This window comes from Hyperolius riggenbachi, chromosome 6, assembly GCF_040937935.1.
Source record: "Hyperolius riggenbachi isolate aHypRig1 chromosome 6, aHypRig1.pri, whole genome shotgun sequence".
Classification (NCBI taxonomy): Eukaryota; Metazoa; Chordata; class Amphibia; order Anura; family Hyperoliidae; genus Hyperolius; species Hyperolius riggenbachi.
In genome coordinates this window covers 279,053,131-279,069,652 of record NC_090651.1, presented here as the reverse complement: position 1 = coordinate 279,069,652, position 16,522 = coordinate 279,053,131, and positions in this window count along the sequence as shown.

Sequence of the window (16,522 nt, the reverse complement as noted above, 5' to 3'; positions counted from 1 at the left end):
TTAATCTCATTTTTTTTCACAGGCTTAAGGTTCACTTTAAAGTCAAATTTTATTGAATTTTAACAAAAAGAAGTGGTGAAACAGGTGGCACAAGCACATACAACAAACAGAACAAAACAATTGCAGCAGACCCTCGCCCCGTTTTTCAAGGATAGGAAGTTCCCTTCTGATATAAGCCAGCCTCTTTAACAATTGGTGGGGTAGCCTGGTTCCAGTGTAGAATGAGTTTTTTAGCATAGAACAGAAGATTGCAGAATATGAGGCGTTTAGACTCCACCTTAATTTTGGAATTAGTACCAAAATACTTTGCGGCGGCACTTCACTGCGTGCTACGAATTTGTACAAAGCGCTTTGTAAGCGCTTTTGCAGAGAAATTCAGTTTTTTCACTTCCTGACGTCAGTCAGGAAGTGAACTCTTTCTCCCGGAAATGAATAAATACAATGTATTTATTCATAAAAGTACAAATGCACTCGCCGGATAAAGCAATTTGTGAGCATTTTGCGTTTTTCCTATACATTCCATTGTAGCAAAATGGCCCCGAAAATGGTACATGCAGTGCGTTGCTGAGCGGAAAGCGGACAAAACGCGCTGATATGAACTATCTCATAAGGATTCAATGCACTAGCAACTTCAGGGCGTTTTTAAAAATCGACGGCGCTCAAAAAAACTGCAAAACTCCCTAGTTGTGAACAAGCCTTAACAGCAGCTTTCAGAAATATTTTTTGAACCCAACGCTCCACCTCCATCCAGCTTATATGGGGCTTCCTGCAGTCATCCTGTGCCTGTTCCATCCTTCTGCGACCCTCCAGCCAGCAGTGTGCAAGCCCATCAAAGTTGGCCACTTCCCTCATCATGTCCCCATGCAAGACAGCGTTCTGAGCATGTGCAGTAGAGATTTCCCTGTACTGCGCATGTGCAGAGCACCCCTATGCACAGAGCGTGTTAAGGAGGCATGCGTAATAGGCTGCGCATCCTGAAGAAAGAGGGGTGCTACGGGGGACTGGAGAATTGCTCAGTGACAGCACAGGGCAGCTGCAGGGGGCTGATAGAAGCACCAGGTAAGTTAAACTCTCTTTCCCCCTCCCAAATTAAGGTTCACTTTAAGGCATAGATTTTTGCCCAACGAGGTGAAGCAGGTCATTTAAATGTACGTTCACTGCCGCACTGGAACTGGTCACCGCCATAGACAAAATGTTTTTGTGAAGATTAGTGTTAGGAGTGGTAAAGGGGAGGAGAGGTCAGCTTCAGGCAGGGGTCGGGAGTAAATTGGCATGAGTGAGAATACCTGGGTTTTCCCCTCACTTCATGCTATGCAGTAGTACAACCTGATAAAGTATAGATTAGGTAGTACAACTCGACAAAGAAAGATTGGACACCACACTGGTGACAGACGGACACCAAATTTCTCCTTCTGAATTGCCACGACTGAGGGGGAATAGTGTCAAACGCTTCCCGGAATTTCCAGGGCAGCAGGGTGAGCCATCATTTCGGCTCACCCTCGTCCAACTGACTGGGCAGCTAAAATGTTGCACTGTTTGATACAGCACAACGCTATGGGCCATCGCTTTACCGCCCCTCCCCCACTACGTCTGACTGACATTTATTATCTGCTCCGATTGTAATGTCCATCAATTGTTGCTGCAAATCGCATCAACACCCCCAGATTTCATTCATCTTGGATTGCTTTGGAGATTTTTGTGCATTAGTGGTCCCAAACGATCATTTCCGATAGTTTATACAAATAATCTTTCGTAAATTATCATTTAGAAAATTGTATTGTTAGTGGCCACCTTAAGGTGTACCAGAGACCAAATAAAAAAAAAAGTTTTATACATACCTGGGGACTTCCTCCAGCCCCACGTGCACGGATCATCCTGCTGCCTGCCTGCAGGTCCGGTATCGGGTCTCGTTAGTTCTGCCAGTCTGCCCAAGAGGAAGTGTGCCCTCTACGTATCTCTCCAGCGGCTGCCAATTGCCGACTGGCAATTAACGGGACCCGATACCGGAGCTGCAGGCAGTGGAGGACAGCAGTGTGGGAGTGATCCGTGCGCATGGGGCTGGAGGAAGCCCCAGGTATGCATAAAACTTTTTTTTTTTGGTCTCTGGTTTCCTTTAAGACAAACATCATTAGATGTTTATTAATAGATACTAGAAACAGTGGCGTAACTAAGGAGCTTGAGGCCCAAGCGCGAGGTTTACATGGGGCCCCGAGCACTCAATTGATATGGAGCCCCAAAAGCTACCAAGGACAGTTGCAGTGTCACAGGTCTATTTAGAGTTAGGAAACAGTTTGTTAAGGATTACCACTATGCAATGCACATATAGCGGTGTTCATTATCAGCATAACACCAATAAAAAGCTAATAAGATGGATGAAGGAGAGCCTCTAGTGGGCCAGTCTGGTCCAGGGGCCCTCGTGCAGTCGCAACCTCTGCATCCCCTATTGCTACGCCACTGACAAGAAACACTTAGTAGAGGCGCTTACACTCTATCCCCTATGCTATCAAAGCATTTTTGTATTGAACTGAGGAAGCAGGCCATGACCTGTGAAACGCGTTGTCAGATTGCTTTTTGAATAAAAACTTTTTTTTTTCCAGTTGAACTGTTGTCTATACCCTCTGGAGAGGTAAGCGATGATCTCTCTTTTTATTTTTTTATTTATATGTTAAAACACTTAAATAGAACACACATTGGGTGCCTCCATACTACCCATTACCAGTCATACCTCCTTTGGAGGTAATAGCTTTGCAGTTTTTCTGGAAAGTCTATCGTACTACAGGAGAGCGACCATCCGGTATTCAGCAGGAACTGGCGTACCGAGCAGGGGCGGTTAATTCCCTGCAGGCCTATACGGTGGTTGCAGAAACTGCATCCCACTTTTTTGAGTACATAACTAGTAAATTTTATCCTCCCTATACCTGACGATACTGCACCATTGGGCTCCCGGTCTTTCCCTATTTCTCACCTAGGTATTCATGGCCCTTAAAAGAATCACCAAAGAAAAAAACCCTATATGCTATAAACTAGGACAAATACAAAATATTGATTGAATATTATGGGGGGGGTTCACACTTGACAACTGGGGATCGGAGGGCTGCTTACCTCATCTCGCTTTTGTTTGTTTGTTTAACAGTAAATAGGGCAAAAAAAAAAAAACAGCTGTCATAAAGCTGCTTATACTGTAAATGGCTCCATCAGTTAAGTAGGGTTCACACTTTTCATTAGGGAAAAATCGACGCTTTTTACGCATTAAAATTTGTGTTTGTATGCAAATTTTCACATGCCTTTTTTTCAGAATGGAAGTTTGCATGCGATGTCCGAATTTATGCTGTAAGAAGTATGCTGAGGTTTTTTTCACATGTGAGAATGCAAATTTTTGAAGTGCGAATCTCCATTCACTTTCATTGGATTTGCGGCAAAAATGTAAATAAAAGCTGAGAAATGTTTTTTTCCACAATAATGCCTCTTGTACATCGTCTTATTATCTTTTGGGAGACACCTATGTCATTTCCCATCAAAAAAATTACTTGCTGGTTGAATAAAAGTAACTTTAACCTCCTTGCCGGTTATCCCGAGCTCAGCTCGGGGTAACCTGTGCAGGAGGATTTCTCAGGCCCCGCTGGGCTGATTTGCATAATTTTATTTTTCCTACACGCAGCTAGCACTTTGCTAGCTGCGTGTAGTACGTGATCGCCGCCGATTCGCCGCTACCCGCCGAGCCGCCCCAGACACCTGCGCAGCCTGGCCAATCAGTGCCAGGCAGCGCTGAGGGGCGGATCGGGATTCCCTGTGACGTCGGTGACGTCATCCCGCCCCGTCGCCATGGCGACCGGGGAAGCCCTGCAGGAAATCCCGTTCTGAACGGGATTTCCTGCTTACTCTGATCGCCGGATGCGATCGGAGTGCGTGGAGGGATGCCGCCGCTCAGCGGCTATCATGTAGCGAGCCCTGGGCTCGCTACATGATTTAAAGAAAAAAAAAAATGCTGCGCTGCCTCCTTACCACATTAATTAGACCGGCAAGGAGGTTAAGTCAAAATTTGACAGGGGTATGAATAATTATGAGCAGCACTGTATGTACTGCTGAAATACCTTCATTTACGATTCTAATAATAAAGACTATGGGCATGATTCACAGAGCTTTTTCACCTGTTTTGCTCTGTTTTCACCTTATCGATGTACTTTTTTAAGCTCCCAAAGAGCAAAAAATAGAATATAATTAAGGTAAGAAAAGTAATATTGAAATTAAGTTAATCAGAAACAACTTACTTTGAGTGATTATTTTGCTTGCAAATGTGCGGAAAGGTTATTTTTATCAATTAGGTGAAAAATAAGTCATGTATGAGAAGTTTTGTGAATAGAGCCCATTGATGTAATTAGTTACATATAAGTATTTTAAAAAATTATATTTTTGTAGACAACATGGTAAGGTAGAGGATAGCGCCCTTGCCTTGCAGCGCTGAGTCTCTAGTTATATTCCCCTCTAGGGCACCATCGGCACTCCAGCTTCCTGCCACACCTTGGTGTCACAGTAGTGGGGGTTCAGGGGGTCTGCTTTTCCTCCCTCCCACCTTAACCACTTGCCGACCGCGCACTAATAACGCGCGTCGGCAAAGTAGCAGCTGCAGGACCAGCGACGCACATCTGCGTCGCCGGCTGCAGGCTAATTAATCATTAAACAGCCGCTCGCGCGAGCTGCTGCTTCCTGTCAATTCATGGCGGGGGGGGGGGCTCCGTGAATAGCCTGCGGGCTGCCGATCGCAGCTCGCAGGCTAAATGTAAACACAAGCGGAAATAATCCACTTTGTTTACATTTGTACAACGCTGCTAACAGTAGCAGCGTTGTACTAGATCAGCGATCCCCGGCCAATCAGCGGCCGGGGATCACTGTCACATGACAGGCAGGAGCCTGTTGGAGGCTGCACAGGACAGATCCGTTCCTGTGCAGCCTCCCATCTCCGGGGCAGGGAGGGGGGAGAGGGGGAATCCTGCGGTGGAGGGGGCTTTGAGGTGCCCCCCCCCGCCAGCCACACGCAGGCAGGAGCGATCAGACCCCTCCAGCACATCATCCCCCTAGTGAGGAAAAAAGGGGGGCGATCTGGTCACTCTGCCTGGTATTTGATCTGTGCTGGGGGCTGTAGAGCCCACACAGCACAGATCAGCAAAATCAGCGCTGGTCCTTAAGGGGGGGGGGGGGGTTAAAGGCTGAGTCCTGAAGTGGTTAAATAGGAACTGCAGTGAAAATAACATAATTAATACAATTGCTTATGTTTTTACAGTATTCATTTATAAATTATTTACTCAGTTTTTGACCAGTGTAAAATCTTCACTCACCCCAATTTGCATTATGAAATTTATTACAGGCAGCCTACTGCTTTCATTACTGCTGGCAGGTGATATCTGCAGAAGGAGATACTGCTTGTTTGGCAGTTGGAAGAAGCTGTTATTACCCACAAAGCAATGACCATGGTCATGACATCACACTGTGGGAGGGTTTTCACCACAATATCAGCCACACTGTAACGATTGTGGAATTCTCTCCGTGATCAGCGCACAAGACGTGCGCTGACACTGCGGAAATCCTCCACAAGCGTATAATTTGAGGGAACCCAGCAAAAGGTGCAATGCACCTGTAGAGGGAAATTCCTGTCGGCAGGTGGAGCTGTGGAGTGCAGAGGAACAGATCCTCTGCCCTGCCACAGACGCCAGACAGGAATTGTACGAAGGGAAGAAACGCAGGGCAGGATAGCCCTGAAAGAGAGAGAGCAAAGCGACAGAGGGTATGTATGTGCACCAATCTAGTCGCCAACCCGCGACAGTGCATACACAACAGCAGATATGAAGTAGGAACGCAATCGCGAGAGAGGCGATTGCCAGAGGTGACACAAGGCTACAGCAAGGCAGAACACGAGAGTAGCAAAGGCACAGCATTTAATACAATGAGGAGATAAGGAAAATAACAAACGCTAACTAAACGCGAACACCGCACTCATTCGCAACAGTGCACGCGTTTATGCGCGGTCTCCGCATGTTAAGCACAACAGAGACAAGCACGCCTAACTAACCACCGACAGACAAACATGAAACAGAGGACGCGAGCGCTTGCTTAACGGTTACCTCACCGAGCCTCCAGCAAGCATTCGTAGCAGACAAGACAGATACGCGAAAACAGGAATAAGTGAGAGATAGGATCCACAGCACTAGCGCAAGAGGCTAGTGCGATCCAGGAAGACATCAGAAGGATCCACAGCACTAGCGCAAGGCGAGTGTGAACCAAGCTAGACAGGCAGATGAGATAGCTGGTAGCAACCGCTGCTCCAGCTATACTCCAAGAACAAAGATCAGAATGATCTCTTGTCGACCACCGCTGGGACAGGACAATCGCAACAGACAAACAAAACAGATATGCAATCCTAACTGCACTAGGGAACCTGCCTAGTGCAGTCCCAGGAATTACTCTAAGCTAATCTTCAAACAATGAGCAAGGCTGACACTCCAGGAGTGTTTCACAGCACAAACCCTTATGACCAGCCCAGGTCTGTGATATCACATGGTATATACTGTATAGAGCAAGCCTACAAAGGATGTGGCTAGGCAATCTGCATGACAAACGTATGCAAATTCCTCAGCAGCAAGCTGCAAAACTAACAAAAGGTCTCTCTTCCAGAGACCTGCAGAATGCAGACCTGAACAGTGGTCAAAAAGCTGCCTGCCTGCGCAGGCAGCCGAGCGGATCCTCACACACACTATTGCACTATTAGAGAAAAGGTAAATATTTCATATGGGAAAGGAAGTATCACCTACTAGTTGAGATGAAGCATAATTCAGGGTTAAAGTTCCTCTTTAAAGAGTAGTGCAGTTTCGTGCTGCGTTGCTTCTCCTCTTCCACCGTGCAGTCACACGCTCTATGCTGTCCTGCTCCTGATCACATGACATGCATCGGGAGACGGGTATGCAGCACATAGTAAGTAGCTGCTGGGGGGGGGGGGGTGATTAAAGCAACAGGAGCAAGTAAATATTTATACAAAGCTCCTCTGCGCTTAGGGCTCTTTCGCACTAGCTAATTTGTGCACGAACCTGATTTCGTGTACGCGTTATGACGCACGTCATGACAATGGGAAGTTGCAGTTTGACGCATATCAGCAGTGCTAGTTCTAATTTACCCGATTGGAAAACACTTGCATTGTATGATTAAAAGCTCCCCAAGGCGTTACAACGTAATGCTCTGGAACGATTTGTCTGATGTGAACGGTAACATGAAAGTCAATAAACTTTAATAGTCAATAAACTTTCATGTTGCCTTTCTTACCGCATCGTAGGTGTGTTCCATCAAAACAGACGGAACAGCTCCTAGTGTGGAAGGACCCTTAGTCGAGTAGGGGCAGGAAGGGGAGATTTTGACTGATCACTCTGCGAGGGGATCTGTGTGTCATCCCAAATACATACAGGTCAATTGTCTTCCCCCTAAATCTGCCCTAGACTATTATGAACATATGACTATGGTAGGGATTAGATCAGCCTTTCCCAACCTTTTTAACCTGCAAATAATTTTTGGATCTCAAGGAACCCCTGCATTTATTTTAAAGGAGGCATGGAGGCAAGGGAACCTAAACTGAGAGGGATATGGATGTTTCCTTTTAAACAATACCAGTTGACTGACTTTCCTGCTGATTTCTTTAGCTGCAGTAGTGGCTGAATAACACACCTGAAACAAGCATGCAGCTAATCCAGTCTGACTTCAGAGCACCTGATCTGTATGCTTGTTGAGGGGCTGTGGCTAAAATTATTAGAGGCAGAGGATCCGCAGGACTGCCAGGCAACTGGTATTATTTTAAAAGGAAAAATCCTTATCCTTCTCAGTTTAGGTTCCCTTTAAAAGTAGGTATGGCTGTTTATTTCACTACCCCCTACTACAGTGCCCCTTACTATACTGTCTCCTTATTCTAGTGCTTTTTATTACTGTGTTCAATATTATTCTGACCCCCAATTTAGTGCTTCTTTTTGCAGTATTACTTATTTTAGTGTACTTTATCATACTACCCCCACATGGGGGAAAATGCCAGGGAACCCCTGCAGACTAGTACTTAAGGAACCCTAGGGTTTCAGGGAACCCTGGTTCAGAGAGCCTGGATTAGATTGTGAGCCCCTCAGTTAGTGGTAGAACATTATACTCTGTAAAGTGCTGCAGAAGGTGTCAGCGCTATATTAATACTACATAAAAATACTTTTCCTATAAAGAAAAAATGTGTAAAGAACAAATTTGAGGCTGTAAAATGTCACACACACACAAAAAGAAAGAAAAATGTATACAATGCTCACTGGATGTATTGGCAGATCTCTGTCACTGTCAACATGCACTAATCTATTGCCATCCATTTATGAAGCAGCATCATCCAGCACTACGAAGATACTGTATTCTACCATTCCCCAATTTATTTCTCGCACCATGCAGATAGACAAGACCATCTTCACTGCCGTTTAAACAATTTTCTTCCACACAATTTTCTGGACAGATCTTTCCAGATTATATCTGCATTTTTTTCCCCTTTACACAATGAAAAGAATGTTTCAGCAGCTTGACTGATTGACATTTATAATCAGAAATTCAGTTCCGCAGCTCTCTCAAGCAAAAGATATTTTGTAGCTTAATAATTTATTTGATCACCCGGTTCAAGAGATATCTGTTGGTTGTAACAATTTATATATTCACACAATCATTATCATATAGAATGCTGCTCGGCTAAATTAAGCCATGTTTTTTTTCCTGAAGCCCTATCCAGTGTTTTCCTAGACAAACAGCCCTAGATACCTTTTCTTTTCACTGAGAAAAACCACTCTGTGCTTGTCTTCCTTGATTGCACTTGCTTATTCTGGCTTTGCAAGAATTAATTGGGTGCTTGTTCATCTTAGCACCACTATAGACCCTCCTCAAAGGTTAGGTGGATATTAAAAAGGAAGTATCTTCAACAGTCATGTGACCACAGCGGGTGAATGTAATTCGAAGGATATACTCTAGGACATTCAAAAGTAAAAATGCTACTGACAAAACTGGATTAGTGATAACCTGTAACAAGCATTTGGAGAATATCTTCTTTGCAGTATGGTGGGACGCACTCTGGAAACAACAAACAATCCACTAAATCAATTACAAACTCAGGTGGTTGGAAGCACTTCCCCTCCCCCCCCCCCCCCCCCCACAAAAAAAATTTATTGTACGCTAAAACACAGTGCATCTCGAGGGCTTTAGCTGCTTCTTCAGGGAAAAAAATACTCAAACACCTTAGACTTGGACACCATAAAGAAAAATGTACTTTTATTGTCAAGTTGAGGCTTAAAGTGAACCAGAGACGAAGCACCCTCGTGTATTTTACCATATATATCAGTGGGAACATTTGAGAAAACACCTACCATGCTCTCTGCTTCATCCTTCACTGCTCAGCCTGCTTGTTATTAGCCCTGATAAAATTCCAGACTGAGCATTCAGTCTGGCTTTGCTCAGGAATCATTATAGCGGAGTCTGTGTTCTCTGATGTCTTTTCAAGTCCAAGCCTGTCCCCTTCTGGCTCTGCTTTCCCTTTTCTGTATACTTGCAGCATCACAGAGAGTTGTGATGAGATAGGAGAAGCTGCTAATGTAAGGGCCCATTCACACTTGAGCGTTTTGCCGGCGATTTCGTCAAAAGGCTCAAACGCTAGCACTTTTGAAAGCGTTAGCGTAATTAAACCCCATGGGCCCGTTCTTACTTGGGCAATTTGCGCTAATAGCCACAAATCGCCCAAAATCGCAAAAAACACAAACGCGACGCCTGCATTCAAGCGATTTCCCGGTGATCGCGTTTCAGTGCTATAGAAGCGGTAAACGCGATCGCAGAAAAATTGCCACAGTGTTCAGTGATTTGCCCGCTGAAAAATCACTCATGCAAACCATTGTTATCTCTCTATTCGTTAAAATGATCGGATTGAATGGTCGATGAGTAAAAATATAAAGGTAAGAAAAGTAATATTGAATCCTTCAGATGCTCCCCCATATATTTTTTTTTTTTTTTCTTGTCTTCTAGTTGGTATGTTAATACCCTATGTTTTATTTGTTCTGCTTTTAAAAGCTTTGTATAATTGTTGATCTGATCAATAAAGCTTGTTAATACAAAAAAAAAAGAAAAGTAATATTGAAATGAAGTTACTGAGGAAAAACTTACTTTGAGTGATTATTTTGCTGGTAAATGTGCAGAAATGTTATTTTTACCAATTAGGTGATAAATAAGTCATTTAGATCCCAATGTGTGGTTTTCATCTACAGTAGCACTTTTTTGCAAATTAAATAGGGACAAAACTGCTCTGGTCCATAAGAGGCAAACAAGGTCTAGATGTGATGTGATTAAGGACAGGTAGGGCTTTCTTTATACCAAAGTTTTTAACCCTATACCTAAATAAGTAAATAATCAAAAAACAGCAACTGTTTATTTTCACAAAATTAAAATACCTTTAAAAGAATTGTGTATTGTTATTGTTAATTAATTTGTTAAAACATCATTATGACTATTATTCTTTTTAAAGTGATCTAAGCAGCTCCTGGCTTCAAATAGCTGAAAGGGCTGCCATGTTTCAGGAGTTCAAAAACTCCTGCTGCTTTTACAATGTCTTATCCAGGCTAGGTGTGAAATTCTTCAAGTGCGTCTTATGTTTTCTGTTTGAAGTACAATGGGGAAGGCTCAGGGTTTGTTTGTGGTCAATTAAGTCTAATGAGGTGATTTCTTATCAGCCTTCCATCATCTGTTGATCTCCATCCACAGGTCCTTTCAGGGATGCAAGAAGTGTGTATTTTAACCCTTCAATGTAAAAAGATGAGGTAAAACGAAAGGTTTTTAATAATAAACCACATTTTTAGAATGCATTTTTAATTTGCTTTAGAGCTGCACTGGATGTTAAAAATTATGCTCGGTTCACTTTAAGCTTTTACAGTTAATTATGTATTAATTATTTAATATTACACTATTGTTGTTTTTTTTTTATTTCAATAAGTTTTTATTAAAGAGATGATCATGCACAGAGAAAAGAGGCGTCAAAAATGACAACTATAGTAAAACAAAGATAGGCAAAACAAAATGATCATATCAATGTTTAGACCCCATGTACATGATTTTTTCCATAGTTATGCAAACTTATAGAACCAACACAATAGAAACAGCCATAGTGGCAAAGCAGAATGGGTCAGGACAATATTTAGTATAAAGGATAAGAAAAGCATCAAATAGAAGTTTGATTAGAATTCTTAAGCAAACAAAGATTCATATTCCATACATTCTATAGCAGAGAGTTATGGCCTATCCTTGAAATTCTTCACATTTCACACTATAGTAACCTCGAGGCTCACTATTGTTATTTTTATGTTTACAGAGGCACAGACATTGTTGCCAGCAATATGTTCTGTCCTCATACAGCAAAGTACTGAGAAGAGAGCACACCTGTATAAGTGTCTGGGTCTTTCCCTGTCCATCTGATCAGAATGATCATGTGATCACACTAATCATGTGACTTGCCAGTCAACTGAGTACTATTAGGAAAAACGGTACTAATACTAGTTAGGAGCTCTTTGCCCTTGAAATAGCCTCATTTCACAAAATGTGTTGAAAACATCCCTTTGAAACTGTGGTCCATGATAATATGATTGCATTATGCAATGTCTGCAGATTTGTCAACAGCACCTTGTAAATGTATTGTTCAACAATATCCCAATTTCCCAAGCCACCACCAGACTGGACTGTGGACACAAGGATGGTTGGATCATTAGATTCATATTGCTGGCATCAAATTCTGACCTCATCATCTGCATGCCTTAGGGCTGGAACCCACTAGACACTGGCGTAACAATAGGGGAAGCAGCCCCTGCCCCCACGGGGGGGGGGGGGGGGGGGGGAGGGGGTAGCTCATGGCCGTTTTGACCGGGGCCCTAGGTTGGGGGTGGGGGGCTCGCTCAAATTCTTGCAGTGGGGCCCAGGGACTTCTAGTTACCCCCCTGCCACTAGAGCATTTTTTGAGCATTTCGGGATTGCTTTCATCACTAGCGATTTCCCTAAACGCTCTGCCAATGTAAATGGATGGGACAGATTCCACTAGAGCGATTGCTATTGGGCAAATTGCAGTCACAGGGCATGTAGCATTTTTTGGAGCGTTTCCATTCTAATATATTGTATAGGAGCAGGGAAATCAATCCCAAAATCGCTTGCAAAGTGCTACCACAAATTGCTAATGATTGTGATAGCGCTTTGTAGTGGGTCCCAGGCCTTCATTGAAACTGGGATACATAAGACAAAGCTATGTTTTTCCAGTCTGTACCTGTCCTGTTATGATGAATCTGTGCCTGTTTCAGCCTCCGCTTTCTGCTTTTACCTGATAGGAATGGAACTTAACCACTTTACCCCCCCGCGGTACGGATTTCTCCGTCCCTTTTTCCACCCTGTCACCACCAAGGGACGGAGAAATCCGTACCTGACGCCGCTGTCCGCGCTCCCGCTCGCTCGTCCGCACGCCCCTGCGCTCGTGCACGCCGCCGCCCGCTCGCCTGGAGATCAATGAACGGGAACCTTTTCCGTTCGTTGATCTAAGCCCCCCCCCCCGCAATGATCAGCTGCTTCTACGAGAAGCAGCGCGATCATTGTGAAAAAAAGGTTGCCCAGCCTCCCTGAACTTCCTGCAAGCGTACTTTCGGTACGCTTGCAGGTCCCATAAACAAAAACTCACTGTGGCCATCTTGTGGCGAAATAGTATAACTACACCCTAAAGCATTTTTCATATACAAATACATTAGTTAAACATTAAAAATTAACTCATTACCTCCCACACTCCCCAATTGTTTTTTTTTTTGTAATAAAAAAAAATACAATTAAAAAAATACATAAATAGTTACCTTAGGAACTGAACTTTTTAAATATTTATGTCAAGAGGGTATAACACTGTTACTTTATAAACTATGGGCTTGTAATTAGGAATGGACGCAAAACTGAAAAAAATGCACCTTTATTTCCAAATAAAATATTGGCGCCAAACATTGTGATAGGAACATAATTTAAATGGTTTTATAACCGGGACAAATGGGCAAATACATTTCATGGATTTTAATTACAGTAGCATGCATTATTTAAAAACTATAAAGGCCGAAAACTGAAAAAGAATAATTTTTTTCCCACATTTTTTCCTATTTTCCCATTAAAACACATTTAGAATAAAATAATTCTTGGCATAATGTCCCACCTAAAGAAAGCCTAATTGGTGGCGAAAAAAACAAGATATAGTTCATTTCATTGTGATAAGTAATAATAAAGTTTATAGACGAATGAATGGAAGGAGCGCTCAAAGGTGAAAATTGCTCTGGTAGTCAAGGGGTAAAACCCCTCAGTGGTGAAGTGGTTAATGTTGTTTGATGAGATGCTTTTCTGATCACCACATTGGAGCAGTATCAATGTTTTGCTGTGAAGTCCTACATTTTGAAGCAGTGCCTGTGTTATCTTTCAATTTTCTAAGAAAATTAAATATGTACTAAAGAGGAACTGTGAATAACTTAAAACATAAAATTGCTTAGTTTTACAATATTTATTTATAAATAATTTAGTCAATTTGTGCCCATTGTAATATCTTACCTCACCCCTATTTTAATTCTTAAAGGACACCTGAAGTGAGAAGGATATGGAGGCTGCCATATTTATTTATTTTTAAAGAATACCAGTTGCCTGGCAGTCCTTTTGATTTCTTTGGCTGCACTAGTGTCATAATCATACACCTGAAACAAGCATGTGGCAAATCCATTCAGACTTTAGTCAGAGCATCTGATCTGTATGCTTGTTTAGGATCTATGGCTAAAAGTATTAGAGGTAGAGGATCAGCAGGACTGCCAAGTAACTAGTATTGTTTAAAAGGAAATAAATATGTCAGCCTACATGTCCTTCTCAGTTCAGGCGTCCTTTAAATTTATCAGAGTTGCCAGCATTTTTACTGTTGGCAAGTTGAGTAACCAGATCATTGGCTTGATTCACAAAAGCGTGCTAACTGTTAGCACTCCAGTGAAAAGCCGCTTATCACGTGCAAACTGCCTCTTCGCGCGCTAATGCACGCGTAAGAGTTTGTGCGCATAAAGTTTAGGGTGCATAAAGTTTTGCGCGCGTAAAGCTTTATGTGCACTACTTCACATGCAAAATCAGCCGTTTCTCATGCTAAGTAGTGTGATAAGCATACTTTGCAAGTGAAGCAGCTGATTTTGCACGTGAAGTAGTGCGCGTAAAACTTTACACTCGGAAACTTTTACGTGCGCTAAAATAGCACGCGAACAGTAACAGCTTTGCCGTCCAAACTACTTAGCACCCTAGTTTGCACGTGCAAAGCTTTTAGGCATGCTAACTGTGTTAGCACCCTTTAGTGAATCAAGCCCTTCTTTTTTTATTGAGTAGGAATATTACATGATCTCTCAAAGTGTTCAGGAGGAAAAAGTTGCATGACATTATAGCCTAAGCTAAACATCACTGGGAGAGCAAGGTTACACACCAGTATACAAAAAGTATAGATATCATAAGCATTTCTGGCACTGCAAGTAGAAAAATTAAAGGGTAACTAAAGTGAAAAAAGTTTAACTTACCTGGGGCCCTCTGCAGTCCCTTCTGTGCCCTCGCTTTCAATCTGCGACCCACCACCCAGTTGCATCGCCCCTCTGAAAGCTGGCCAGTCGCGGGCTAGTGCTCATGTTCAGCCCTGGGCCATGCAGGTCCTCATCGTGCTCCCATAGCAACTTTCAGGCACTGCGCACACACACAACACTACCTGCATGGGAGAGCGATCAGGATTTGCATGGCACCCGACCAGAGGAATGCAATATGATGGCAAAGACACAGAAGGACTGCAGGGGGTGGAAAGAAGCCCCAGGTAAGTTAAACTGCTATTTTTTCAGTTTAGGTTTCCTTTAAGGTAAAATGGGTCTCCTGAATAATTTATTATGTTCTACTATTTGTCATTCCTCTTTTAGCACATTCTACATTTGCTCCTTGCTAACTTGGCACGTGAGAATTGTTATTAAGAGTTTTCTAGGCACTTAGAAAACATTTTTCCAGGCTGGAAATTATAAATCCAACGTTAAAAAGCAACACAAACTGAACACAAAGTAAATTAACTAATACCTTATTTGTGTCAAATGGATATTTAAAAGTTTTTCCATTAAAGGCGAAAAAATTAAAAATTTAAAATATAGTATGTGCAAACATAGACAAATAAGAAGTATGTTTTTTTCCAGAGTAAAATGAGCCATAAATTATTTTTCTCCTCTGACAGAAGAGACTAGTCCATCTCTTCATAGGGGTTTTTATTCTTTATAAGGATAGTAGTAGACCTAAGCTCGTTTAAAAACGGGCTCTAGGTCTCTTTCACCGCCGCCTCTGCTGCATATCAACACGCACACCCCCCCAGCGCACCTGTCGTCGTGTGCACGCACGCATCTGCTTGCTGCCCCCCTAGCCCGTCCTCCTCCTGTCCCAATGGCTACACATGCACAGTAGCCAAAACACACGGGACACAGGGACAGGAGCATGACGCAGGGACCGTTTTTGTTACATAGGATTCCCTAAAAAGAATTTAACCAATGATGCTGGCCAGCTTCCCTGCTCGCTGCGCAGTACTACGTAGACATAGCAACTGCCATTCACTAAGTGCTTTTGAAAGTAAATAAATCCCTGAGAATCACGCATGAGGAGATGAGCTAGTCCAAAACCTGTCGCTTCTGTCAGATTTTATCTGATCTATTTTGTTTAGAAGTGATCGGAAATCAGAACGGACCTGTTGGAAATAATTATTTCGACCCTTCTATTTGATGGGAAATGAGTGTGTACCAGGCATAAAATGTGCTGTAAATTACGTAGCTGTCACAGAAGGTGGTGTTCATCTGACAGCTATGAACCTCTTACCAACAGATTTCGGACGGTTAGATCTCCCCATGGGGATTTCGTTATCCTTGTTCATGGGGATTTCATTATTCTTGAGGCTGGATTCACAATTAGATGAGTTGAGTTGCATTACATTGCAGCATGCTTTTTTCAATAGGATGCAATGCATCTAAGTGTAAATCCAGCCTCAAAAGCTCACCCTAAAGAAATATATAAATATGTGTGTACATGTTGTCTGTTGTGGTCATTTGGGCGCAGGGAGAATCCGAATGACAACACTCCTTGGGCTATGTAATCTATGGAGATATACTGTATATCAAATATATTCCCATACTGATTACCTTATTTTTACCTTAGGACATCTAATTCGAGGTCCTTTCCCACCTGAATTTCAATAATTATACTGTTATTTGGGCTGCAATGCTATTGCCATAATTATGACCCAAATCCGGTGCTGTGCAGCACATATCGAGCACCAAAATGACTTGCATTGAATTGTGTTGCCTAACCTACCTACCTGCATACATGTTGTTCTAGCAGTAGGACTGTCCCGCTCAGGACAGGAAATCGTGAGAAACCCCCAGGAGGCTTAACACCTATTAGTAAG